This window comes from Dasypus novemcinctus, chromosome 4 (assembly GCF_030445035.2).
Source record: "Dasypus novemcinctus isolate mDasNov1 chromosome 4, mDasNov1.1.hap2, whole genome shotgun sequence".
Lineage (NCBI taxonomy): Eukaryota > Metazoa > Chordata > Mammalia > Cingulata > Dasypodidae > Dasypus > Dasypus novemcinctus.
This window is the reverse complement of record NC_080676.1, coordinates 66,256,272-66,270,522: the sequence shown is the minus strand read 5'-3', so window position 1 is coordinate 66,270,522 and position 14,251 is coordinate 66,256,272.

Sequence of the window (14,251 nt, the reverse complement as noted above, 5' to 3'; positions counted from 1 at the left end):
TTTTACACATGCTTAATATGTCAGGGGTGGGATAGGGGAGTTTTTCCTTGCATTTGGAAGGTTTAGTAACTCACGATTAGTTGTTTCAAGTTCTTTGCTCTCTGTCCTTCACCCTCTTTGGAGTTGTGAAGCACTGTCCTGGTCTGCTAACCCCCAAAGCAAGTCTCTCAGGCAGGTTTTGAATCTTTCTTTGTTGTTTTTGTGAGAGAGCTGAGCCTTGTCTACCTAATCTGATAGCATATTCCCACAATCATTTGACTCTGATTTTGATCATTGAACCCAGGAAGTCTGAGGTTTAATTGATCTGTATCACAAATTTCTGTTATTTTACATGTAGCTATAACTGTTTAATGTTGTATTTGGCATCTTATCTAACCCTATCCTATATCTTAGCTTGATGGGTGGGGGAACTTTACAAACCAAAAAATTATAAACATTAACAATAAGTCAATATGATTCTTGAAGGTATGAAAATTGTATTGATCCTTGCTATCTCAAATGAGAAACAAAGAAACTGAAATATCAAATATACCATGTTTTCAATACTAATTATATTTTTCTGAATTGGATATAACAAGATAAGGAAATGGGAAAAAGTCACAGGGATAATAACTGACATTTGTGCAATATTTTGTAAGTTGCAGTGAGCTTTTGCATGATTATCAAGTCTGTTGTATTTATCAGGATTATGTAACTAAAGGAACTTCAATGAACAACAAGATATCCTAATTCTAGATACCATCTTCTCTTCACTATATCACACACTCTGATTTTCTTCTCTGAAATAATTTGGCTAACTTTTCCTATCTTACCTTAAGCTGGAAATAGAAATGACTTATCATATCAGAATAATCAATAATATTTTTCAAATAATTTCAAAGAATACTAGTAGAAATACTTCAAGCATTTTATGCACCTATGATTTAACCAAAGTGTAAATCTACATTATATTTATAATATTCTACGTTGGGTTGAGCTGCTGGGAAGTGCAAGCAAGAAGTAGAAGCAAAAGGTTTTTCTTAATGAGCTTGCCTTGGGTGCCTTGTGGAGCTTATCCTTGGCAAAATGGTTAGTTTACAAAAGGTTTTGTGTGGGACTTTTTTTAGTACATAGCTTCCATTTTTAAATGTTTCTGAAATCTTTCATCCTTTCTCTGTAAATCGAATATCCAGTATCTTTATTTCAATTCTAAGGCCTTCTACCATATACTTCAGGCTTCCAGTATTTAGAACCCATACTTATATACAGAGATCCTGAGAATTATAAGCACCCTGTAAATAATTAGAGTAGTCCTACTTTTAGAATAGGCTACCTTAATGAATGGGAGTCTTCTAGCAATTGAAGATGTTTAATCAGAGGTAAAGTAGTCAAAGCGGGGGAAAATCACTGTTCTTTCCCCTTAAAAATGTTTGAAGAGGTCAGGCTATAGAAATTGTTCTCTGAAAAGCAAACTGCCCCCTCCCAAGTGTCTCACAAATGAAATCCCGGATGATTACCAAGCTGACCCTATTTGTGATTCTAACCTTTTTAAACTCTATTTCTTACAGGGGTTGGGGATGTTGTATAATACCATCGCTCCTAGGTCTCTCAGCATGTGACTGTATCCTGCTAACTAAAGATTCATTTCTCTTCCTTCCATCATTTTGAGCTTCTAGACAGAACAGTTAATCATTTTCTGCTCTTGAAAGAGGTCATGATGATCCATATTTGAAATTCTGCATTCCTGGAGGGTTTTCCAGATTGGATGCAATAGCTGGTTTTACTTTATCTATTGGAGTCAAGGCTCTCCCAGATAAAGAGAAAGTCAGAGGGGAACATAACCATGATTTCTGTTTAATTAAAACTGCCTTAAGTCCTACTAATCCAATTTTTTTTTTTGGATTCACACTATATTAGTAAAATCTGCTGACTGCTTATATTTCCATAAAGCACTTCCTTTTCCTTAAAGAAATAACTCAACCACTAAGATGTTTGGACAGCAAATAGAGGTTTTTCCTGTTATTTGAAAAGAGAATAATTATTTCACCAACAATAGTTTCCTAATAAAACAATTACAGATGAAAATTTAATTCAAGAAAATTTAATTTATCATCCTTGAATTCTGTAAAAAGTAAATCCATAAGTAAATTGCTATTCCATAATTTGCAGTGGAACTCAAGTTTTATTGTATAGCATTTAGCACCTTAGTATCTTAGCTTTTCAAAGCTCTTTACATAAAATATCATCAGAAGTTTTGATTCCCATGTGAAAACCACATCAAAATTATTGATAAGTAATCCAGTTGACTTGAATTAAAAAATAGGATGCTCAGGATTTAAACTATGTCTAATGTTATTATGACTTCGGTTTTATTCATTGCACCATGCTGCCTTACCCACCTGTCAAGGAGAGTGACTTTCTTTTATTCCAAAGCAAAAATCTTGCCTCTCTTCCCCAGAACAATCTATTAAATGTGTGGCAAATGCTTAGGAAATTAGATGAGGCATAACATAGTGTGTAATAGCCACTCTTCATCCCCAATCCCTAGCTATATATTTAGTCAGTCATAGAATCCTGGAAACAAAACCTGAAGCCAAGTCTTTGCTTCATTGTATTTTGGTTTTCCAAACATCCTCATGTAAAGTTCTAGCTGCATTTGTTCTTTAAAATTTTGGTGTAAAGTGTATGTTTGTAAATAAACTAAATAAAATTGCCTGGGTCAGAAGTTATTTAAAATAGAATATAATCATAGGGGAAGAATGATAAGGCTGTATAAAACTTGCATACACAAACAAGAAAAGTATTTGGTATATTTGTTTTGATGCTTTAGAGTTATGCACCCCAGAAAAATATGTTCTTAACCTTAATCCCTTCCTATGGATATGAATTTGTTGTAAGTAGGACCTTTTGAAGAGGTTACCTCAGTTAAGATATGACCAAACTCAATCAGATGGATATTAATCCTATTCCTTGAGTTCTTTATAAGCAGCATGAAATTCAGACAGAAAACCACAGAGCAGCAGCCAGAAGTTGAAAGTCAAAGGAACCTGAAAAAGAAAAGCAGATGCCAGGAGAGTCTGCCATATATATTACAATGTGACCGAAAAGCCGAGGACCAAGGATTGCCAGCACCCAGTCTCAGAATGCCACACTATTGTGAAAGAAAGCATCACCTTGACTTAACTTTAGACTTTGCTTGGCCTCAAAATGGTGAACCAATAAATTATCATTTAAGCTAACCAACCGCATGGTATTTGCTTTGGCAACAAGGAAAATAAAATGTGTGTGTATTAGTCAGCCAAAGGGGTGCTGATACAAAGTACCAAAAATCTGTTGGTTTTTATAAAGGTTATTTAGTTGGAGTAAAAACTTACAGTTCCAATGCCCTAAAGAGTCCAACTCAAGATACCATATGAGGTATTTTCTCACCAAAGTCTGTTGCCATGTGTTGAAGCAAGATGGATGCCCATCTCTGTGAGAGTTCAGCCTTCCTCTTCCTCTTAAGGTTCCATGGACCCAGATTCTTCCAATCTCAGCTGTTCAGGACTCTGATCTCTTTAGCTGCAAACTGTCAGGCAAATGACTCAACTCTCCCAGGGTCTTTAACTATTTGAGCCTTCTCCTTTCTGTTACATGGCTGGATCAAAATGACAAAGTTCTCTCCTCTTCTGTGCCTATGGAGCTCTCTTTCTTCCTAAATCTTCTTCTGTGTGACTTCTTGAACAAATTGTCCATTTATATAGCCCACAAAGGGGGCAGGGACTTAACCTGAGTTACATCTTATTGAAGTAGTCGAATCAAAACCCTAATCTTCCAATAATTTAATAAAAAACATCACAGTTGAATTTAATACAATCAAAGGGTATCACGCCCAGAGGAACAGACCAGTTTACAAGCATAATCTCTCTTTTTGGAATTCATAAATAATCTCAAACTACCACTGTGTGTTTAAAAAATGGACTCAAGCTGGACATAAACTTTTGGTAGCCTATTGTGAATATTCCACATTTGGCTGCTTTAAAATTATGACTAAAGAACAATGTTATTATAATAAAAAGTATAATACATGCTATGAGAAGTATGTGATATGATGTAGGGGATATAAGCCTAGGCTATAGAATCAGAAAACCTGTCCTTTTCATTTATTAACTATGTGACCTTGGATGGATTATTTAGCTTTTATGTGCTCCTGTTTACTCATCAGTAAAATAAAAATAATATATTCTTCATAGAAATTTTGTAAGAAAACAATGAATAAATAAATATAAAATGTGTTAGAACTATATCAAGCATATACAAATCACTCAATAAATTGCAACTATTGGATACTAGGCCTGAAAAATGTGTATCTGTATGAGTATAGTTTAGAAGAGAAGCTGAATATTTGGGGAAGACTTGCAGAAGAAAATGAAAGAAAAATGGATGGGAAAAATGAAAGAAATTGTGAAAGAGACAAAGAGAAACAGAAAGGGATAAAGAGAAGGAAAAATATGAAGAAAAGAGGTGTTAGATAGAATGAAAAGTGGGAGAGTCTCTTCTAAATTGTAATTGGAGAGCCTGCTTTTTTGTGTGTTACAGCCCTGCAAGGGGCTATTTCCTTTCAACATATCTTGGTTTGATAATTTGTTTGTTAGGCATAATTCACAAGTTTGTTTGTTTTTCCCAAAATGTATACATTGGAATGAATTGCCACAACACAAGGAGAAAATTATTCTCTGGACTTTAGTTTCAGATGATAGAATAGCATGTTAGCTGGATCTGGAAGAAACAAACACACATACACACACCACTATATGCCAATATATATTGAAATATAATCCCTAGGGTCTGAAATTTTTTTTAAAGGACATATCAGCATCACAAAGTAATGAAAACCAAGATAATGTTTTACATTTGAGTAAGAATGCAAAATTGGCTCTTAAATTTTTTAAAAAAGTAACAATTTTTCTTTCCCCAGATTCACAGATTCAGACTCAATTATGCCAACCACATGAAATATCTGCACATCAGTAACATAATGGATGATTCTGCTGAGAATGGATTGCCAATTCTGTACTTGCAAACATTTCCACAAAACGTCTGAGGCTTCAGACAGTAAGCAAATGGCTATGCTAATAGTACAACAGACACTAAATTCCATTCCATACTATAAGATGATTAGAACTGAAATTGGGGAAACGGACTTGGCCCAGTGGTTAGGGCGTCCGTCTTCCACATGGGAGGTCCGCGGTTCAAACCCCGGGCCTCCTTTACTCGTGTGGAGCTGGCCCATGCACAGTGCTGATGCGCGCAAAGAATGCCGTGCCACGCAGGGGTGTCCCCCGCGTAGGGGAGCCCAAAGCGCAAGGAGTGCTCCCCGTAAGGAGAGCCGCCCAGCATGAAAGAAAGTGCAGCCTGCCCAGGAATGGTGCCGCCCATACTTCCAGTGCCAGCTGACGACAATAGAAGTGGACAAAGAAGCAAGATGTAGCAAATAGACACAGAGAACAGACAACCAGACAACGGGGGGGGGGGGGGGGGGGGGGGGAGGGAAGGGAATTAAATAAATAAATAAATCTTTAAAAAAAAAAAAAGAACTGAAATTGAACTACCTAGGCCCCTTGATCTCAATCCCCAGCAAAAATGCCTTCAATGATTTATCACTTAGCTATACTCTTTCAGCCTATACAGATGGTCTGTATAAGAATTATGCTTTTGATCCAGTCGTTGAATAGTACAAAGAAACCATTATTCACTCTGTCACATATACAAGAAGTCCTGAGATACATTCTCATTTGTGTTTGGTTCCAGGAGAAAATATAGCTCTGAATTTATGCCTTACCTCTCTTCTGCTAATAAGAACAATATTTAAATATTTCTTTTTTTCTCTGCCCTTAGTAATTAAAGACTACTCATAAAAAAGTCCATTTCAGGTGCTCAGCATTTCTTCCTTATGTTTCTCCATATTGTCATTGTTCTGCTTCATACTCTATTGTCCTATTTTGCATTATCTTTTATTGGATATGTCTTGGCACATAAATGCTAAAGGGAGTAAAATATTTCCATATTTTTCTTTAATTTGTGGCTTTTTACAATCAGGCTGGAAAGAGAGGAATATCTTACTTTAAATGGATAAAGTAACAATTGAAAATTCATAACCTTCCATTTGATTTAATTGAATATGTCAAAGGTAAATATTATACAAAAATAATGTTCTCCTAAAAACTTTGTGTCATTTTTATTGATTTGTGAAATGGATATATGATCCCTGACTTTCAACCTTTCTTTTCCATGCTTGTATTTAAAAAATTCTAAAATTTTCAACAGCTATATGGATATTAATTCAGTAATAAATTTAGTGAAGAAAATGAAATTGTGGCTTCTTTACTGAAATATTTTCACTAATACATATGAAAGTTTGACAATGAAACAGAATCTCATTCATTGTGTCCTCTTGCTGAATATACTCATATATTGCATACTACTAAACAAAAGCATCACTTTTAAAATTTTATTTATTTTTATTGTCTTTTTTAAAAATGATATATAGATCACACAAAATGATACATTAAAAAATATGAGGTTCCCATATACCCCACTTCCCCCCCACCCCTCAGTCCTCCCACATCAACAACATCTTTCATCAGTGTGTCTCATTCATTGCATTTGATGAATAAATTTTGGAGCACTGCTACACCACATGGATTATAGTTTATATTGTAGTTTATACTCTGCCCCAGTCCATTCAGTGGGTTATGGCAGGATATATAATGTTCTGCATCTGTCCCTGCAATATCATTCAGGACAACTCCAAGTACTGAAAATGCCCCCATATGATAACTCTTCTTTTCTCTCCCTGCCCTCAGCAACTCCTGTGGCCACTGTTTCCACATCAATGATATAATTTCTTCTATTGCTAGAGTCACAATAGTTCTATAGTAGTAGAATAACAGTAAGTCCACTCTAATCCATATTTTATTCCTCCATCCTGTAGACCCTGGGATGGCAATGTCCGTTCTACCTCTAAATTGAGAGGGGGCTTAGATCCCAAAAAGCTGATGGATGCAATTCTCCTGCTTACAGGTATAGACTCTCTCACTTCCCTGGTGTGCTGGTTGTTATCTCCCTGTTAACTGACCTGGGTAAATTCAGTGAACCAGAGAGTACCAATCACCAGCTGGTGATGTAAGTAGAAAAAGACCTTGAATAAAAGGGAGAAATGCTAAAGACAAATGAGTTTATCTGGCTAAGAGACTTTAAAATGAGTTGGGAGGTCATCAGAGAGGTCGTGCTTACACAAACCTCAGCAGGGTCCCAGAGACAGCCAAAGTAGATACAACCCCAGGTAGTGGTGCTTCTGAGGGCTACGGAGACACCCATGTTCTATGGTCATGACAGATGGCTCTGGAGTTCAATGCCTTGCCAGTGGGCCCTACTTTGGAATTTGTGCTCCTGAGTGCGATGGAGTTGGACTCAGATGTGATCTCTCTACATATGCCTCTTCTGTCACTTTTAGTGAACCCATGGGTGCTGGGGTTGGTGTATGCTCAGGAGACTTGAATCTCTAGACTGTCCATGTGCCAGCTGGATCCTGAGCCTCAGCAGAGTTGCAAAACCATCACTTTTGTAGGATATCAGTGACAATATTAGCTTCTTACTGCAGCATAATAAACTACCTCCAAACTTAATGACTTAAAACAACAAATCATTATTTCATATATTTTATTTATCAGGGATTATGTGTGCCTTTGCAAGATGGTTTTGGCCCAGGGTCTCTCATGCAGTGGTAAACAAGATGGCAGCTGCTGTTGCAATTATCTGAAAGTTTGATGAGGGCTGCAGTATCCATTCCCATTCTCAAGCATGTGACTACTGTTAAAAAGTCTCAGTTCCTTGCTGGCTATTGCCCAGAGGTTTCATTTTCTCACCAGTGGGCTGCTCCATAGGGCATTTTGAGTATTTTCAAAACTTGGCAGCTGACCTCCCCAAGTACAAGTTGTCTGAGTTTTCTAGGTCTGCTATAATTTAAAGTGCAATGAACTGGGTGGCTTAAAACAACAGTAATTTATGGTTTCACAGTTTTGGAGGCTAGAAGTCTGAATTAAGGTATTGGCAGGGCCTTGATTACTCTGAAGTCTGTAGAACTCTGGTGATGGCTTGCTGATACTCCATGGCATCCTTTGGATTGTGGCATAGCTCAATCTCTGCTTGGGAGTCGTGGCTATCTTTTTACTCTGTCTGTATCCAAATTTCCTCTCCTTATAAGTACATCAGTTATATTGGAGTAGAACCACCCTAATCCAGTTTGACTTCATCTTAACTAATATAACTTCAAAGATCCTATTTCTAAATAGGATCACATTCATGAGACTAAGGATTAAGACTTCAACATGTGTTTTTGGGAAGCACAATTAATCCATTACACTAGTGATGCAATAGGGAAGCTGAAGTTGCAATGTATTTTATGAACTAGACTAGGAAGTTATACATCATTGTTTGTTTCACATGTAATTAGAAATGAGGCACTAAATCCAGCTCACAATCAAGGGGAGGGCAATTAAGTTTTATCTTTTGAAGGAAGAAACATCAAATAATTTGTAGACATACTTTTAAACCACCAAAGTTGACCTCTGGCTACACATTACTTGTATTCTCTGTGGTGTGTATTGTTATATGGTGTGTTGTGGGATCACAGACTCAGGCATAATAGAAACTTTCAGCAAATGGCTGCTTTATTACTTACACAGCACAAAGGGTCCAATGAGTAAGGGAAGAGAACCCATCATAGCTGGTCTCCTGCAGATGACAACTACTTATATCAGGGTTAGTGGATGGCAATTCTGTACACCTCACTTTGCATAAGAGAGGAGAGACCTGTGCTGTTTGAGTGTTGATTATTTATACAACCCCAGAAGGAGAGGGCCATACCGCTGAAGTTCCTGCCCTGATAAACAGCTGGGGCTGCTATTTCCAGGTTTCTGAGTTCAAGGCATGGTCAGGTCTTTCTGTCTGACCTTATATCTCCATTGGGCTACAGAATGGAAATAAACTGAAAAACCTCATGAATGTAGACAAGGGTTGGAAGATGACTGCTAAGTATGTTCCTGACTTCCCCAGGATTAATCCCCCATGAAAAACACACTTAGCCCTTCCCAAGAGCTTCTAAAAGTCTCATCCTTTTACAGAATCAGTTCAAAGCCTAAATGAGGTCCAAGTATATATGATACTTCTTGTGTACACTTCCCTCCTTGAATAGAGCACCTCTTCAATTGAACTGCAAATAAAATAGACAAAATATCTTCCTTACTCCCCAATACACACAAGAATGAAACAGGCATAGAATAACCACTGTAAACATTCCTGTTCAAAAAAGGAATATGAGAGGCACAAAGGAATAACAATTACACAGCCATTTTGAGATTAAGCTGGGAAGATGTAACTGCCTTGATTAAATTACAGCACTGGAGAATAATTCTTTATGGTTTTTTACTTCATCATCTGGGCTGTTGGTTCTACATTCTGAGTTATCTTTATTATTTTATGAAAGGTAACCTGTGCTTTTAGCTGAGTGGTTTTCCACCTCTTACTTGCAAAGTCCTCTTTTCTTTTTGTAATATCTCCATTCTTTCCAATCTATGCTGGTCACATTTATTCAAACATAATTCTTTTTAAAACTTTCTGGATTTTCTTTTAATCTTATTGGGGTACACTTCATTATACAAAAAAACACACTTATGCATCTCATCAAGACAAGTCTGTTGCTATGTTGGCTTTCAGCTGAAATGGCTGAAAGTATCTTTAAACTTTTCAGAAACCCTCTATGATTGACAGGTGTTATAAGATATATTCTTAAACTCTACAGAGAGTCTTTTGTCTAATTGAATATTACTCTGGAGCAGCACCTTTTATCTTTGGAAATATAACAAAGGAATTTTCATTCAAACCTTTGGTTTCATCTCTATACCATGTTTTCATGATATCCCTGGAAAACATATTTGCCTGTGTAGCAACATGGCATTGTTTGTGAATTCCAAAAATAGATATTGGATTATGTTTGTGAACTGGCCTGTTCCTCTGAGCATGTTAGATTGCATTGGAATCAGCAGTTTCACTTTCACTTGATTGAGTAGGGCTTTGGTGGGCAGGGACTCACAGAGAAACTAAACAGCAGAGGAGTTTGTTGGAATTTTAATGCCGGGATCCCAGGAAGTAAATACGCAGAGAAGTGGATACATGAGGAAAGAGAGAAGGTTGCATTAGACACAACAGAGTCCCCAGGAAGAGAGATAAGCCATTCACGTGAATGTTTACAGCTGGCCTTGTAGAGAGAGTAGAGCATCTGAGCCCAGAGAAAAATGAGCCCCAAGAGAGAGATGAGACTTATCAGTCTACAGCTGATATTGGAAGAAACTGGGACCATGGAGCCCTAAGAGGAAGAGGAAGCCTGAACTTGTTGGCAGCCATCTTGCTCCAACATGTGGCAACAGACTTCAGTGAAGAAAGTAATTTACACTTTATGGCCTTCTGACTGTAAGCTTCTATCCCAATTAAATAAACTTTAAAAATGCCAACAGATTTCTGGTACTTTGCATTAGCCTCCCTTTGACTGACTAATATGGCCTGGAAGCCATTTTTTCTAGTATTAGCATCATTTGACGTCTGAAGTATCTAGAATTTGAAAAGCCATCAAGTCCTAGCTCTTTTATATTTAACAGACCTTCTTTAGTTTATCTTTCTTCTCCTACATTTTATTTAAGAAGCAGAAGAAAAGATGTGATGTCTTCAATATTCTACCTGGAAATTTCCTAGCTTGATCACCCACTTCATTAGTGTTTTAATTTGCCAAAGGGCTGCCAATGCAAAGTACCAGAAAAGCATTGGCTTTTTAAGGGTATTATATCAGGTAAATCTTACAGCTCCAAGGCTGTGAAAAGTCCAAATGAAGGCACCATCAGAGATGCTATTTCACCAACAAAAGACAGCACTGTTTATCCTGGCATGCTTCCATATGGTGAAGCAAGATGGCTGCTGATGTTCACCTAAGTCTCTCCTTTCCCTCTGGGTTCATCGTCTCCTCTTAAGTTGCTCCATGGGTCCAGCTTCTTGGGGCCTTTGTGCTTAAGCAATCTCTTTTTCACACTGCAGAATCAAAAATACTAGCTCCCTTATTCCTCTGTCTGTCTGAATGACTCTCTTTGTATGTTTTCATTTATATCAAACCCAGCAAGAGAGCTGAGATTCTCTGACATACTCCAATCAAAGGCCCTAACGTGATCTTATCAAGTAATCTAATCAAAGGCCCCATAACTGAAAATGCAATCAAAGGCTATCACACCCAGATTAATAGAGTAGTTTACAAACATATTATTTCTCTTTTTTGGGATTCATTAAATAATTTCAAACTGCCACAATTAGGTACACTTTTTACATTCCCCATTACTGCTAAATTTTCTGCTTCCAAGGATTCATTTTCCTTCAGTTTCTAATAGCCTTTTGCTGACTTTTCTTGATGCACTTACCGACAGTCATTTCATAGACCATTAGGGCTCTATTAACAGTTTATTCAAAGATTTTCAGGCTTTCACTAACACTTTCCCTAGCGTCCTTCCAGTATTCACCCATTGCTAGGTTACAAAGTCATTTGCATATTTTAGTTTTCATTATGTAAGTACCACAGTTTTAAGTAATAAAATATGTGTTAGTTTTATCAACTGCTGTTAACAAACTAACCCAAAACTTAGTGTCTGAGAAAGTTAACTTTCTTTGGGTTACATATTATCTTAGAAAATATGCTCACCCATACACAAGACCCTAAGGAATCACAACTCCTTACATGGTCAGCATATAGAAATTCCAGGGTCTTATCTTTCCTCTGTGGCTCAGGGTTTCCCATGAGGCAGCAATCAAAATGATGACCATGTTTTCCATTATTTAAAGGCTTGACTGAGGTTGTGGAATCCATGTTGAAGCTCATTCATGTAGCCAAAGATCTCAGTCCTTCAGCAGGTAGGCCTCTCAATAGCATAGTTTGATAGTAGGTGTATTAGCCAGTCAAAGGGGTATTGGTCCAAACTAACAGATCTGTTAGCTTTTATAAAGGGTATTTATTTGGGGTAAAAGCTTACAGTTACAAGGCCCTAATGAGTCCAAATCAAGATTGATTTTTCAACCAAAGTCAGTTGCCATGTGTTGAAACAAGATAGCTGGAATGCCTGCCAGGTTTCAGCTTTCTTCTTTCCTCTTAAATCTCCATGGACCCAGCTTCTTCCAATCTCAGCTGTAGACTGGCATGCGGCTTATCTCTTTCTAGGCTCACCTGCTCTGTTTACTTCATGAGGTCAACTATCAGGCAAATGGCTCAGCATTCTTCCCAGGGCTGCAGGATCAAAACTCTCTCCTCTGCTGTGTCTGTGGAGCTCTCTCTATTCCTGTGTCTCTTCTCCTATGTGCTTTCTTGAGTGTATGTCTATTTATATAGCCCACCAAAGAGGCAGGGACTCAGTCCTGACCATGCTTTAATGATGTGGTTGAATCAAAGCCCTAATCTTGATTTAATCAAGTAACCATAAAACCTTTGGATTTAATACAATCAAAGGGTATCATGCCCAGAGGAATAGTCCAGTTTACAAACACAATATCTCCTTTTGGAAGTCATAAATTATATCGAACTGCCACAGCAGGTTTCTCTCAGAATATATATAGAGAATGGCATCTTAATGTCTTCTATTACCCAGTCTTGGAAGTGACACAGTATCACTTCTGTAATATGTTATTATAAGTTAGTTAATAAGTCTAGACCATATCAATGGAAGTATATTAAGCTTCACTTCTTGAAGTCAGGTATCAAAGAATTTGTGGGCAAATTTAAGACCATCAAATTGGCCCACTTGCTTCTGTATCAAATGGGCTTTAAAAATACTTTTGTCCTCCATACCACTGGCACTTATGATTTTATTGACTTTCTCTTCCCAGAACAGCCTCATATAGACTTTAATGGCAATACTATATTCTTGTATTAGCCTCCACTAACAGTGTCCTCTCTGCCACCCAGTTACAAATTGAATGCTACATGTTTTAGGTTATAATTATGGCAGTACCTCACTTCTAATTATCAATTTTCAAACCAGTTATTTTTTGCTTTTGAGCACACTAGTCTTCCTGATGTTATATGAGTATCTTAGAATTAAGAGGGATGTCCTTATCCCAGACACTTCAGGGATATCACTGGCCAGAGCTAGTGGTAGAGGGGAGCATGTCAGGGTCCATGGATAGCTTGTGTTCAGTAATACTCCTGAACTGAGTGAAAGTCATCAATAGAAAATGTACCAGGAGTTCCATTTCAGCTGTTCCTTGTGAAGCAAGGTGGGTTAGTGCATAACTGCTCCCTCTCTCTGTCACATGGATCGCCAAAGTACTACAGTCCATGTAGAGGGATCCTAGGTCCACAATGTGAGAGCATCTTGAAGTTTTACTGTTATAAAAGTTATTTTAATTGCAATATTTTCACTTAATGCTTTATTTTTAGTATAAGCAACATTTTGATTTTAGTGATACTCCTTTTTTGTAATTATTTTTTTTCCTTCAGGGATTTTATGCATTGGTTTTTGTTTTTAAAATGTACTTTTAAAAAAATTTCTTTGACTACTGTTTCTCTTTTTATTTCCCATGTCCTTATCATTACAAAAGTAATTCTTTTTTCTCACAATGGAGTTGATTAAGTTGGAAAGAGTTTTGGGTATATTAATTGTAGCAGTTTGATTTGGCAATGAATTTCAAAAACAGATATTGGATTATGTTTGTAATCTGGTCTGTACCTGGGTGTGATTAAGTTATGATTAGGGCTTTGATTGGGCCATGTCATTAGGGCATTGAGTCCCTACCACTTGGTTGGTAGGGACTCACAAATAAAAGGCATGGCAAAGGACAGAACTGAGGGTTTTTGATGTTGGAGTTTTGATGTTGGAGATTGATGCTGAAGCCTTAAGCTGGAGCACTGGGAAGTAAGCTCACAGAATAAACAGACGCAATCTCCAGGAAGAGAGGAGCCGAAATCCAGAGAGAAGCAAGACCCTGGAAAAGAGGAATCCAGGAAGGCTGAACCCTTGCAGATGTTGGCAGCCATCTTGCTCCAATACTTGAAAATAGCCTTTGGTGAGGGAAATAACTTATGCTTAATGATCTGGTATCTGTAAGCTCCTACCCGAAGTAAATACCCTTTATAAAAGCCAACCAATTTCAGTATTTTGCCTCAGCACCCCTTTAGCTGACTAATAAATTAGTATTTAATGCCTTT